Source organism: Perca fluviatilis, chromosome 12 (assembly GCF_010015445.1).
Source record: "Perca fluviatilis chromosome 12, GENO_Pfluv_1.0, whole genome shotgun sequence".
NCBI lineage: Eukaryota > Metazoa > Chordata > Actinopteri > Perciformes > Percidae > Perca > Perca fluviatilis.
Window position 1 is genome coordinate 19,316,257 of NC_053123.1, and position 15,424 is coordinate 19,331,680.

Sequence of the window (15,424 nt, forward strand, 5' to 3'; positions counted from 1 at the left end):
TATATGTAATAACCTAAAATACAACAGCTGACTCGTTTGAATTGGGATCGCTGGCTGGTGTCAGCTTTTTCACAATACAATACACCCCCCAGGCGTGACTAGCGATGAGGGGCAACTCTCCGTCTTGTGTTCTTTTCTCCTGTGAAGTCAGTGTGCAGGATCGGTAGCCGGGCCTCAGAGGCGAGGCAAAGTTCACAGGTCGGCGTGTACCCTGGAGGATGGACGGCAGCGTGAGGGCAGGGCCCAGGCTCGGGGACAAGGGAAAGGGTCAGGGGTTGAGTTCAGATGGAATCCACACAGAGGATGTTGAAATAGATATTGTCAGGGGAGAACAGAGCTTCCTCCTCTTTTCCTGCTGGCCTGCCGCTAAAGACCCCACAAGGCAGGCACAACATCAGAGATTGTAAACACATCTGCAGCTCCAAGCACTAATTCAAAGGTGTTAATAAGATGATGCATGTGCCATCCAAAGTGGCATTTACAGTAGAAGAGGAAATTATGAAAGGCATGATTTGATGTGTAAACACTTTGCTTGAGCGCCTCTGCTTCCTCAGAATGTCGAAATAAACTTGCGTGACAGGAAAAAGAGCTGTGAAAAATGTGTTCTTAGGGCTGTTTAGAGATTAAAATCAATGCACTCTTTTTAGAATAAACAAAAAAATTGGATTCTTGCTTTAGCTCAAACACAGTTGCACATTTTAATTCAAAGATTTCTCTGAGGGAAATCTGCTCTGTCTCCATCTTGATTGCTTCAGACTAACAAAAACTATATTTCAAACAGTCAATCCATTTGTCTGTCTACCGTGTTCTCTTTTCATGTGGAAGGACTGCTATGGATCAACATGTAGTTCATACCCAAAATAATAAATGTTGCTGTTTGTTTACATATAGAAAGATGGCATCAGAGGTCATTACAGTATTGCTCAAAAAAAAGCCACTGGGATATTTTTCAAAATTTTTGTTAAATCCATTTATTGTCCTGAGAAAATCAAAATGGGGCGCGAGCTGAAAAGGGAGCATGAAATTGATTACACTGTAAAGGAACGGCTTATATGTGCAATCACAAAAGCTTTTACAGGCCCCCGAAAACATGAGGCAGCAACAGACTCCACAAATAAATTAGCACCAGGATAATGTGATTCTTTGTTTTTATTTTGTATGAAGATGTTGATCTAAATACATTAAAAAACAAAGCTGGCACATGGCTCAGCAAACCGCATGTTTATATAATGAATATGGAGTATTTTGTCCTGTCTCTCTATGTGTGTGTGTGTGTGTGTGTGTGTGTGTGTGTGTGTGTGTGTGTGTGTGTGTGTGTGTGTGTGTGTGTGTGTGCTTAAAGGCTAAGAGCTCATTTCCACTCTTGATGATCACAGGCACCATTGATTGTAATGCTGACGAGCAGGCTAGTTCTGCCCGTGGCGTACAAAGGGATCTGGACATGTTTAAAGCACTAACTTTCATGTTTTTTTATGCCGGTATGAAGTTGAGTACTGATGTTGCGGGCAGCTGGCTCTCATTAACAAAACATGATGTCAAACAGAGGGCCTGGCTGGTGAAAGTCAACCGTTCTCCCTCTCTGGTCGTCGGCGTCTCTCGGCGTCTCTCGGCGCACGCCAGCTGCGCTGAGAGCTGTCTGACCTGGTGGACTTGATACTTTCGCTTTGGTCAGTAATGTCCTACAAAGAATTAAATCATAACTGTGAATGATGGCTCTAGGTGTGAAATAAATCATTTACACATTTAGACCTAAAGCATCACTTTTTATGCTTTTCATAGACTTGTCATTAATATAATAATAATAATAATAATAATAATAATAATAATAATAATAATAATAATAATAATAATAACAAACATATCCTAGTGCTTTCCAGAAAAACAGCAAATAAAACCAAGAACAATACAGCCTGTTGGCTGTATTGTATATTAATAAGGGAATAAATTCCACTAATTAACCCTGACAAAGCACACATGTGAAGGTAAATCCATTTCAGGTGACTACCTCATGAAGCTCATTGAGAGAACACCAAGGGTTTGCAGAGTTATCAAAAAAAGCAAAGGGTGGCTACTTTGAAGAATCTGAAATATAAGACATGTTTTCAGTTATTTCACACTTTTTTGTTAAGTACATAATTCCATATGTGTTCATTCATAGTTTTGATGCCTTCAGTGAGAATATACAAAGTAAATAGTCATGAAAATAAAGGAACACATTGAATGAGAAGGTGTGTCCAAACTTTTGGCCTGTACTGTATATACACACACATACATGCCTGTAAATGTACAAAGACATACAGTAAATGGGCAATGGCAGTGCAGGATGATGAAACCTAACACCGTATTAATATTCATAAACGCTCTCCTATAAAAGTAAGTTTTAAGAAGCGATTTAAAAGATACTAATGTTGTGGCATGTCTAACTTCATTAGGCAGAGTGTTCCAGAGTCTTGGGGCTCTAACAGCAAAGGCCCGGTCGCCTTTGGTCACAAGCCTGGATCTTGGAACAAACATTAATGCTATGTGATATTCATATATATCTGCATGTTAGACAAATTAGTACCATTCTCTAATACGACATCACTTATAAGGGGTTTTTGAAAGTTAAAAGCTTCATTAATGTTAATAACCCATTAATTAATGCTTCATAGACGAGTGAGTAACCACTTGTAGAAACAAATTGTGGGAACAACCCATTGGCTGGTGTATATTATCTTACAGCATAACTTATTTTTTCTTTAACTAGTTATTAAATTCATCAAGAAGACCATGATGGCTCTGGTAACCTAGAGGTTACCACTCCAACCATGAACTGCAACGCCCCCGGTTGGCTTCCAGCTGGGGACTTCCAGCTGCATGTCATTCCCCATCTCACTCGCCCTTTGTTTCCTGTCCTGTTTCTACTGTCATCTATCCAAAAGTGGCATTAAAAGGCCCCAAAACAGGACTGTTGTACTGGAATAACCCTTTAGTACTTACTAATAACCAAAAAACCTGTTAAGTTTAAGTCTACAGTTACATTACTATTAACATTAATAAAGAATATAGGTTGACAGCTTTTTAAAACTTTCTGATAAGTCTTCAACCTCCAAATGTTGTTGTTATTAATATGGTATTAAAGCAAAATTAATGAACAAATTACTAACCATGAACACAGCCATAAAACCATTACAAAAGTATGCATTGTTATCACCCAAAAACACACAGTATAAGCAACTACTAATACTTTCATGACTCCAATTTATGACCTTGGTGATGGCTGACCATTTCCTGTGCCTTAGCATGCTTTGAGGCACAGCCTGGTCTTGTTTGTCTCAGAGGGTGAGGACGCCATGGTGAGCAGAGCATGATGGGATATATCTCAGTCACACCACTGAGCATTTGTCAGTGTCGTATTTCACAAAAACATTACAGATTATTGAAGGGATGATAGGGATATCTGCAGTGGGTATTAACAGGTGTTAATATCTTAAAAAAGTGTCAAAGGTGGATCAGCAATAAAAAATAAAACAGTAACATCTTGTTCATAAATCCCTTGTCTAAATGCACCGTTGCAAGTGTGCTTTTTCAAGCCTGTTTGTAACATAAACAGTTCCGTTTGTGTTGAGGTGTTGAGTGGTCCTGAGATTTAGGTGAGCTGAGGGAATCCTGTGATTCAGTGTCAGGACAGGCCACTGTGCCCACACAGCCTGTAACACGTTTATGACACTCAAGAGGAGAACAAAACATATGGTATACATGTTAGGAAGGTTTGCGCAGCACGGCTAGCCGAGGGATGAGCTCTGTTTTTCCACGCTTTGATGGTAAGTGGCTGTTAACCACGTCCCACCTTTGGGATAAATGACATTATCAGCTACTTATCTGAGTACAATCTGCTTTTCATCACTTGTGACAGAAACAAAGCAAATTTTCCAATCCTTCATACTGACATCTGATGACTGCAGCGACATATTGTTTTCTTTAATTGCTTGATGTTTAATATATATTAAACCTTCCCTGAATAAATAAAGGTTAATATATATATATATATATATATATATATATATATATATATATATATATATATATATATATATATATATATATATATATATATATATATTAACCTTTATTTATTCAGGGAAGGTTCACTGAGAGGAAGCATCTCTTTTGCAGGAACACCCTGATCACATTCACACCTGGAAGCTGCCCAGTACAACCACAGTCTGATCTTCTGGCCACTGGAGCAGTTGGGGTTAAGGGACTTGCTCAAGGGCACCACAGTGGTGGTAATGAGGGAGGGACAAGTGCTGCTCTTTTCATTTCCCCACCCAGATTTTTTTACCCTGTCAGTCTGGGGATTGAACTGACGACTCGGTCACAAGCTCGCCACCACTGCCCCAAAATTATTGTTATTATATAATTACTCTACAAAAAAGGCTCTCTCTTATGAAACATTAGCTGCCATTTGGCTGAAGCAGAGCACCTCAAGAGAGACGATTCCTGAAAAGCTACATACTTTTTGTTATATTCATATGTGCTAAACAAAACAAAAAAATTTTCTTTTCAATTCAGAAACAATTTACTGCCTCGTATGATTTGTGCCACGTCTATCGTCTCACGTCTGTGGATATATGATGTTGCTAAAGACCCCCTCAACTCAACTCATCTCTGCGCTCATCTCTTCTCATACTCACAGTCCTTTCAAGCAAAGCTCCAATGCAATGATATATTGTGCAGATCTGATTGAAAACAGTCTTCATAATGTGAAACTAACAATCTCTCAGACTTCTGTCATTCCTGTTTTTTAAATAGACTGTTTGAAAAATCACAGTAATTTGATTAGAATGGATTGACAGCCTGGTGAGTTACTGTCAGTGTGCCAGTGGGAGAAGAGTGTTTCAGATTTCTCCTGAGGAGAATCCTTCACCTCCCCAGCAGTTCTTTTAATAATATAGGCAGCGCCTTTCATCTGCTCCTCCAAGCAAGGCGTTTAATGCGTTGCAGATTCTTTTCAGCTCTGACTATATTTTACCATCATCTTTTTAGAGGCTTTCTGGAATGTGTTTCAATTAATCTTGAACTTTGTTTCAAACAAAATCTACCTAATGTTTGATAATGAATGGCTCATACCCACATAATAATAATAATAATAATAATAATAATAATAAAATAATAATAATAATTGATAAAGAAACTTTCAGAATTTCAGATAATAGTGTTTATAGATTAAGCTTTGATTACTCTAATACACTATATATTTAATATCATTATCCAGGCAATTAAACACTTTAACACATTAAAATATAAAAACATGAATGCATTTTACAACCTCATAAGTATATTTATTGGCATTGTGGAGACACCACACTCGCCAGTGAACTGTAAATATTCCACTGACCACATTAGCAGGGACAGACTAATAACCTTAACAAAGTAAAGGAAGCGCCAAGAGTGCCGTGAGTTAGATAAGAGCATAGATATCACTCTTGTGTCTGTATGCTACATTTGAGGCTACTGCCAGTAGCTGATTAGCTTAGCATGACGAATGGAAACAGGACTATTTCTTGAAAGAAATAATACATTTATGCTAAGCTAAATGCCACATAACCCCCTGTGAAATACTTTTTACACTTCGTTTTTTGCAGGGTATAAACAAACGAGATATTTGTTAATTTGTAAGCTTTAGAGCTTTGCTACCTTTGGACAGAGCCAGGCTAGCTGTTTCCCCTTTATTTTAAGTCTTGATGCTGAGCTAAGCTAACCACCTCTTGGCTGTAGCTTCATGTTTTCCATACAGATATAAGAGTGATATTGATCCTCTCATCTACCTCTTGGCAAGAAAGCGATGGTTCTTCCCAAAATGTCAAACTATTCCTTTAATCAAAGCACAGTATTTCAGCCCTCTCACTGGTCATTCATCCCCTTGCTGTGTTTATACATTTCTCTTTGGTTTTCTTATGTTCATAATAGTAAATCAACCATGTGCTGCAGGGCACAACACTCTGATCTTTGATTAACTCAATTAGTACAACCAATCAAGAACAGGAAGCCACAATATATAAAGATAATACAAAAAGCAAACATTATATTAACCAACCACTGTAGTGGTTGCTGTAAAACCCCTCTAGTAGTCCTCTGGCCTTGCTGCACGATCTGTCTTTCATAGTCGACCAGTGCTGACTGCCAAGAATAGCACTCTGGCTCTTGTTAGCGAAGGATAGGTTTGTGTCAAGCACAGCTTCTCTGCAGACTGAGCCATGTTGTTGTTGTGGTTGAAAAAGATCATGGGACTGTTGTGTGCAATCGCTCACTGACAAAGATGTCAGGTCTGCTAAATGACACACTTCCAATCAACTGATCCGCTGCCAGTGTGAGTCATCTTTTTCTCATGGCAAAAGCTCCACACAACAGACTTTGAGTCTTTGAACAGGTGTTGTTTTTCTTTCTCATCGCTCTTTTTTCATATATATTTTTTTACATTACTGTTTGTGTATCTGATCCCATCTCAGTCCACCCCTCCCACTCTCTCACACACACCCACACACTGGCTTTCTATTGCTTTTTTTTTTTCTTCATCTTTTCATACAAAAGAAATAGTGTTGGCCTCTGGCATTTATCAAGGATGAAATGTGTTCAGAGAGTAAGCCTTTGAATTTGAGCCTATTTAACATACTTTATGAGAAAATATCAAATTGAGTTAAACTTTCATACTGGGTACATTTATTATAATCTTTTTTTTCCTTTTTTTTTTTTTTACAAGAAAAGGGGATCATTTTTCTTTACTGTGATTTTTTTCTTCTGTATTCTGATCCTCTTTCAATTGACTAAAAGTTCTTATGAGTTTCTTCCAAGTGCAGTGTCACTGAATATATATCTAGTGACTTTCCTCTCTTGCAGGTCTGCCAGTTAATAGAAGGGGCTGTTTTTAATTGACCCATTGTCCACATCATTGGTGTATTCAGGGGCATTGCCACAGGCAGAATTTCTCTTCATCAAAAGCTTCTTTTAGACATATCAGATCTGAGGCCAGATAGAATAGATAGAGTTTTGATTGATGTTTAGAGGAAGTCCCTTTTCTATTTAAATATTCATGGGTCTGTAGCCTGCAGGGGTGAGACAGGAATCCAAAGCAAACCTGTGGACAACAATAGCAGCTCAGAGGTCTTCCTGTCTGCTTCCCATTACAGTAAATACACTCTCAGAGCTACCATCCCTGCTGCATTCCTGCTCCCCGCTCCACTGGGCTCTGCCCTCTACTGAGGGTATTTGGCATCTGAAGACAAACCTAAATGCATGGAATGAAAAGACAAATGTCCCATTATCTCACTGTTTTTGTAAATAAAAATGACCAGAAACATGAATGACAGAGTGTCATGGCATGGAAAAGCATTAGTAGGTTTATAAATCTTTGGATTTATCTGCCCGATATGCTTCATTTTCTTACATATCAAAAGTGACTTTAATGCTACTTTGTTTGAAACATGCAACTCATATTGCAGGTGTTGCCTTTGCCACCGTGTCTTCACTGCTAATGCACTCATGGTCTTTCAATCCCACTAGATCCCACTTGAAATGTGTCAATCCCAACAGGCCTGTCACTACATCACAGACTGCCATGGTCTCCCCAGTCTGCTGTGCCAAAAGGATCCCAACTTCATGAAACATGTGCAAGAAAGCAGCATTATGCGTGATTCAGTCTGTGGCTGTTTGGTCTTGGATCAGTATGATAAAACCGGATGAATGCCTTTAAACTTCATATCAAGTGGCTTTAAACAATTATTTCTTTGTCTGCATTTGCATGCGATGACATCCAAACAATTGACAGATGCTTGAAAGCTAAATGTAAACTAAGACAGATGAAGTAACATGCTAGAAACTATAGTAGTTTTGAAAGAGATTAGATATTAATGGTGTCCTGCAAAATAAGGCGCTAGTTCAAGGTGGTTCATTAACTAACACCTTATCAAGCAAACTTTGGAACAGAGCTATTATTACAAGCTTCATCTTAGCTCTCAAAAACAACCATTTGAAAGACATGAATCATTGGAGTTGGTGAGAGCTGCCAACAAACCAAGAATGCAAACTTTTTTAAGGAAACACCTCCTGACCGGAGTAAGAAGGATGTCTCATTAGTGCTATAGAATCCAACCACAATGCCAGGTATGAAATCCTGGATGCCTTGAGTATTTTAATTGCTAAGTCTCTGTTTGACTGTCAGCTTACAGCAGGGTTAAAATTCACCACAGACTTGCAAGACACTGACAAGGAAAAAAAAGCCTTTTGGAAATAAATTCACCCACTTGTAGGCCAACAAACACAGACACAATCTGGGTTGGAGTGAGTGCAGCCCTCTTTGGGAAAACAAAGGGCTGTGAATTATCTGCAAAAGTGTTTTCAGCACGGAATATCTCCTTTCTTTCCACAAACACATTTTCAATCGAGGATTTAATTAAGCGAGTGTGAGGGTTTGTTTGAGGAGTACCGGGAAGAAGCAGAATAATAAAAGCTCTGTTATAAAGCCAGAGAGTCAAACAGCATGCTGCTAAACACACAGCTCACATTTCTGTCATCTATTTTTTTTGCCATCGTGTGTAATTTGTCTACACATTTTAATTTATGAGTTCTGTAGGTATGAAGCCAGGACATTCCTCCCTGATGTTGATGCTAATGTATAATGCTTGGCCATGGGAAATAAAGATCCCTAAGTAGAATCAGAAATTATGTTTTTATTGCTTGTTGGGTTGTGTGGAGGGTTGTGTGGAATTGTACTATTCATTGTGATAGAGTTTGAAAATTAAAGATTACTCTGACGAATGTGTTATATAATATGTTCTTATCTATGTCTAGTAGTTGTTCTTAGGACAAGTAAGCTCAGTGAAATTTGTCAGTTGATTCTCAGCAGTGTCTTTGAAGTGAGAGAAAAGTGGAATGAAGCATAATATCCCCAGGGTCACATTTAGTATTTGGGGAAAATAAACATTTGCCAAGCCTGATCTTGTGTGACTGACTCTGTACGGATAGGTCTGGGAAAAGAGCCAGTAGTATTTGTGCAATATAATTAAAATGAAAGGTGTTCAGGAGATGAGTTGCTTTTTGAGGAGTAGTGATAATTTCATTATTTAATCTTGTTGACACCAGAGAGACTCGACTAAACTATAGTAAGTATTACAGATATATGGGAGACACCAGGCTACTTTCAATAAATCTCATTATTTGATTACTTTCTTACATGTTTCTCACCCTATACAATTCATTTCTTCAATTTTATGAATAAAAAAAGCATTCTTATATTTAAAACGTAAGTTGTTATATTCCCCAATATTATTCTAAAACCAGATAATATTCACCACAAGACCGCTGTTTTGGAGCTTTCAATCATATAATATGATCATCATCAGTAGATAGAGTTTTCCCAGTTGTCATGCAATGGCAGCCATTCAAATTTCCATTTTTTTCCCCCGATAGACTATAAATTTAATCTTAGGTGTATTTATGGAGGAATAATCAGAAATAAAGGATCATGACATTTTCCTTGTGTTGGTAGGAAGCATTAGGGCAATTAGATTTCAACATTAAATGCAGATCTGCAGGGAAGAAGATGAAGTAAGACACAGTTGAGCTTTTAGAACTGACTCATCAAAGCTTATCTGTGCCTTTTTAATGACAAACTTGCTCCTTGGCATTTATTCAGAGGGTCCTATCCAAGAAAGGAAAAATAAAAATCTGTCTTATGTTTTGTTTCTCATATTTTTTCATCCTTTTCCAAAGCCCACACTCCAACCACTCATAATTTCCCTGTGGAATGTCCTGATTTATTACATCTTCAATTTTCACAATCTGGGGACAAATTGGTCTCCTCAAAAATGCATGAACATGGCTAAGAAGCCCCATATTAGATACAAATGCATTCCTGATGTTGCAACATGAGAGAATGCAGGCATGGTCATGTCACTGTGGATAAAAGGAGATGCCATGTTTTATGACCTGCAATACTGTTACTAATTTGGGGACACTTGATATGGTGCATTTCATTAGAGGGAGACACAAACACAGAAACCCACAGTGCTGTTTCTCTCAGCCCAGTCGCTGAGCTCAAGGTGACAGAGACACATGGCCCACAGGGTTGTTGGGTAGGCATCTCTTCTAACAAGAGGAACAAAAGCATTGTGAAGCGGAACAGGCCGTCATGCCAAAACACTCATAAAGAGGCATGAACTGGCAAGTCCTCGATCTCCACATCTTGAGAAATAATCACTCCCTTCTGGATGTGTTTATGAGGGCAGAGGGGCCTGTGCTATGACGCCTGTACAATATACTGAGGAAGAGGCATACAATGCAGCTGATGTGAGCCTTGGACTTTCGCAAAAGGGCATGCATGAAGTGACATTGTGCTTGTGTCATTTGTTTTCTGTTGTGGATCTATTGTGGCGATCGAGGTGCTTAAGATTCAACAGAGCCTAATGCAAAATTAATCCATTTAAAATAGATGACATATCTATCTGTGACCACACAAAATAAAACACTATGGCTTTATAATCATAGGTGTTCTCCACATGTGCTTCAGATCAAAATCATAAAAGTCAGGCGTAGTACGTTAACTTTTGCAAGAAAATCATTTATCCTAGCGCAAGCTTATATAAGGTTTGCAGTAAAAAAAGAATATTTGTCCCTTGGCAATGAGTTATTGTTAAGTCCAAGGAAAGAGAGAGGAGAGCTGAGTCCAGCTCCTCTGTGACTACAACACCATCAAGTGAAAGGCTCTTTCTGATTCAAATGAATGGAGCCAAGTTCGGGGCCAAGGAGTCTGGACACCACGCAGCATGCAATCACCTCTCAAAGCAGCACTGAACACATGTTTTTGTGAGAGACCAGGGGCGAGTTTAGAAACTTTTGAATGGAGGGGCCGGACTGGGGCACAGTTTTTAGGAAGGGGGGCACATTTGTAAAAAGTGGGTAAAAATGTAAAGACTCAAATCTAAAACCCATAATGCTATCAGGAGAACTACCTATCACCTTCTGAATTTGTTAGGGGTACCATGGGGGTGCGGTGCCGGACAGCAGGACAGCACTGTAGGATTTTTGGAAGAACATCACAGTCTATTTACTTTATATTGTAATATTGTGGAAGCAGATTTTAAAAGCATGACATATTGTTAGACAAGAAAGACACTGAAAAATACTTCAGTGTGTTTGGGGTATGTCATGTGAGCAGTAGACGGTTTATAAATTACCACAGGATTAGGATAGGGTGGATTTATACCCCAGCAGAGGTTCAAATAATTCCATGTCAAAACCAGGGATGTGTACATTTTGTCCACCCTTTTTAAAGCAGCCCTTTCAAGCTGATGGATATGGTGGGAGCATATGACATGCAGAGGATTTGCTATTCCCTTTCATGATTGCTGCAGCATTGTTTAAGCTTTGCAAGCCTCTGAGGACATCTGGGGGAAGCCAGGCCTGTGTTTGTTTGTCAGTAGCCCATTTATAATAGATCCATATTTCAAAACAAAAGAAAACCATCAAAGTATTTATCTTAATCATTATATCCTAGTCAGTACGGCATTTATGAATTATGTTACAATGAGGAAATGAGCTTCAGAACAGGAAAGAACAATAGAAACTTTAGGATTAAGTGATACTTGATACAGTGGAATATGAATTAGAATCCATTCAGTGGATAGTTGGTTCATATAACAACAAGTATGCCCAATTTGTCTGAACCCACAGTTTGTAGAAATGTTAGAATCTTTTTTTAAGCCACTGTACATGCTGTGATGGTTAACTTATGATTTATTTTTCTTCCAGTCTGATTTGCATTTGGAGGAGGATAATTCCTCTGAGAATCTGCTCAGAAGAGTTGCATCAACCTTGTTCTCTGGATAGAAGAAGAGGGCTTTATGTGTCTCTGCGAGCTTGTTAAAATGCAAAGGAGAATGTCAAGGTAAGGAACACGTGGATATACCATTCCCAGTGGAACAGCCCAGACTTTAAGAGAGAAATCTGCTCCGGTCGTTTTTTCCTGAATGGCTTTTGCAATCAATATATTTTATTAAATATGAAAAGTTCACTGCCATTGACCTGAAATGTCATAACATTTTCCTGGAACTCAACTCGGAAGTGAAATAAAAGTGTGTTTGTTATTCCTGGTTCCAAGTCTGTGCTATTGTTCAATGAGTCATTGACTTTGCTACCTTTGAATTGAAAGTTGAGATTATGATTTATTTCCTATATATGACCTTAGTGTATTATAGTAAAAGGCTGTTACAAATAGATCTTCCGCTTTAGCCAAAGTTACACAAGTGAAGCAACAGCACAGCCCAGATACCAAAGAGTAATCGAGGCAGGAGACCAAAGTATGTACTGTAATGGAATCCAGGTTATGACCTATTTTTGTTTAGATTCAACTTCGTTTGCATGTCATGTCTACAGCAGTTTCTGCGTTGACATTTACAAGGCCTGTGATGAATGTGAATAGCTGTTGCAGGCTTCATCGTCTCACATGAAAGGTGCTGGGTAGGCTATAATGTCAGCCTGTCCAGCGTCTGCACCAACCACAGAGAATCCTGACAGGTCCATATTGCAAACCTGGTGACATGACGCCCGGAACTCGAGCTCCATCCACCTTGTAGCACCACAGGACTACTTCCTCTAATTAGTTTCTTCATTCATCAGTCAGACCCTTCACCACATGGCGCTGATGTACAGTGAGCCTGAAACTAAGAGCTCTCCTTTGATATGGAAACAACACAATTCTTCACCTTCTCCGCTTCCCATCACACCAGGCAGGTCAACTCGGACAAATGACATTGATTGTAATTATTTGCCATGTGAAGGTGCTCCCTCGAGTTACCTCTGATGTGACTTTAATATGAATCTAAAGGTGTGAGCACAAACAGGCCAAGAATCAGCGGAACGTTCCACATGCATATCTCTGGAACTCATTTCGCTCAGCGTCTGGACCTTGCTGCGAGGTGTGGATAGAAAATGAGAGACAAGGTTATAGTGGCTACAGTTGAAAGTAGATCTATCACTCTGCCAACTGTCCTCTCTACATCCCTCCTCGAATGAGAGCTTTATTTAACCTTGAGGGCAAGCCAGTGCCGAACATATGCAAGTCATTTGTATTGAATAAATAACAGCATGATCTTATGACAGTCAGTGCAGCTGCTCTGGGCTTTGTCGTTGGCTTAATAGCGGCAGCACTTTAGAGGCAACAGTGCCAGGCTTTAAACTGTCACTGTGGAGACCTGTAGCCCAACTTAGCCTAGTTAGAACTTAAGTTTACCAAGTGGGGATAATGCATCACTAAATTAAGACATAACTACTCAAACTAATTTTTACTTAGAGATTAGCTGTTACTAAATATTTAGACCCACTAACTGCTAAGTGTTGCTGTCACTTCTTAGCTAACTGAACCAAATGACAAACGTTAGCTTGTTTGTATATGACATGCTTAGAGTGTGGAGCAAAAGGTCATTTTGGAGATTGCGGACATAACTGACCTGACATTTGATCAAATTCTGTTTAATAGTTATGTAAATTGGGAATATTTTAAATTAGATTTTATAAATACACAGTAAAAAAATTCATATTAATATATACCCCCGTCCCCCTTGTTAGCAAAGTGAACAATTTCTTACATGTTTCTCACCCTATACAATTAATTTCTTCAATTTTATGAATAAAAAAAGCATTCTTAAAGGAGAATTAGCTAACTGGTAGCTCTGGCCATTAGGTGCAGCAACTCCAGTTTTCTAGCACCGATTTTGGTCGTTTTTTTTTTTCCTATCGACAGTACTCAGTGACATATAGCGATCAAGATTCAGGTAAAAATCGGCCTGAATTCTCCTTTAATCAGACATCTGAGGTTTGTGCAATTCAAAATCTATGGCCCCGACCATGGCTCTGAAATATCAGTAGCCTTACAGTCCATGCCGCTGTCCGTGGTTCTGAAGTAGCAGATGGATTTGTAATTGCGACTTTTTCTCTGAGTTGCGCCCTTCTCTCGATATCTATCTTAAATCTATAACATTATCTAAAAAACAGAAATAGTCGTTCAAGGGGTGGTTTGCCAGTTAACGAAAAACAATTCCCCCCCCAGTTAAAATTTAACGAATCGCCTACTGTTTACAGTGACCTCCTCTTTCACAGTTGATTGCTTTTGATTTGACGGCACTACAGGAACATGTTTCCTAGTGACCAATTTACACTCAGGTCTTTACTATTTAAGACAACCTGATTAAGTAGTGTTTTCCCACTTCTACCTATAAATACTACATGAGTCTTGGTGGCTATGAAGTAATGATGTCAAGGAAGTATGTTTGGCATGTTTATAGACTTGAACTACAGGAACAATACAATCCAGAGGTCCTTTATTGTACAAATTGTAAAATCTGGGAGTGAAAATACTCACACAGTTAAACACGGCTTCAAATTCACACACCATCACATGTGAAGGGTGGAGAACTATTTGGGAAATGTCTAACAGCGTGCGAGTAACGGATCATAAACCTTTGCGTCTGAAGAAGTGTTTTTTTCTTCTGTTTTTTCTGTTTGATGATTCATGATATTGGAGAGCTCAGATAGTGGAAGCAAACAGCCGTCTGTTTTTTTCACCCAGTGATTCCAGTGAGATGTCTAAGCCAAACAGAAATCTCCTGAAAAGATATACCTTAACACCAGATCGATCATTCCCGTCGCTGTTTCAGATCAACTTGCTAGTGCAGGTATAGATTATAGATCTGCTCATTTCCTCTATGAGCCAAAGGGCAGATGGATTGCACATTAGAAGATCTCAGACGCACCAATGGCCATTTATAAAAAGCTAAAAACATGGGATAGAGGTGGCAAGGAGAAAGATTTAAAACGGTGTGATCCAAAGGTCGCATTAACCAAAAAGCAGTTGGAGAGAAAGAAGGCTTAGAGTGAAATATAACCATCTTGAGTTTGTGTGATGTGTACTGTACATAAATTCATAACATTTCAGAAGAACGAAGGGTTGATGCAATAAAACTTCCATGCAGCAGCTCAAGGTTAAGATGCTCATTAGAGAGCAAGGCTAAGGAGGATCAACAAATTACACATTGGGGAACTCAATTAGGTGCAAATGGATGCACATGTGTTTATGGATAAATGTTCAGCCCACATGTTAATTTATTGGCATCCTAGTAATTCTCTCTAGGACTTATTCTGGCTCAGCTATCGGAAGGAAAACATTGCCTGATGCGAAAAAAAAAAAAAAACTGGCCAAACATTTTTTAAATAGGGGGGGAAAAAAAAAAAATTTTACAAACCCTTTTTTAACCCGACTAATCTCAGACAGTTGGAACTAAAGCTCGCTTGCAGAACCAAATAAAGCAGTGAACTGTTGCTAACACTGCACAGTGACTCGTGGTGGACTGTCATCCAAGAATACCACATAAAACCAAATCATTCTTATAAA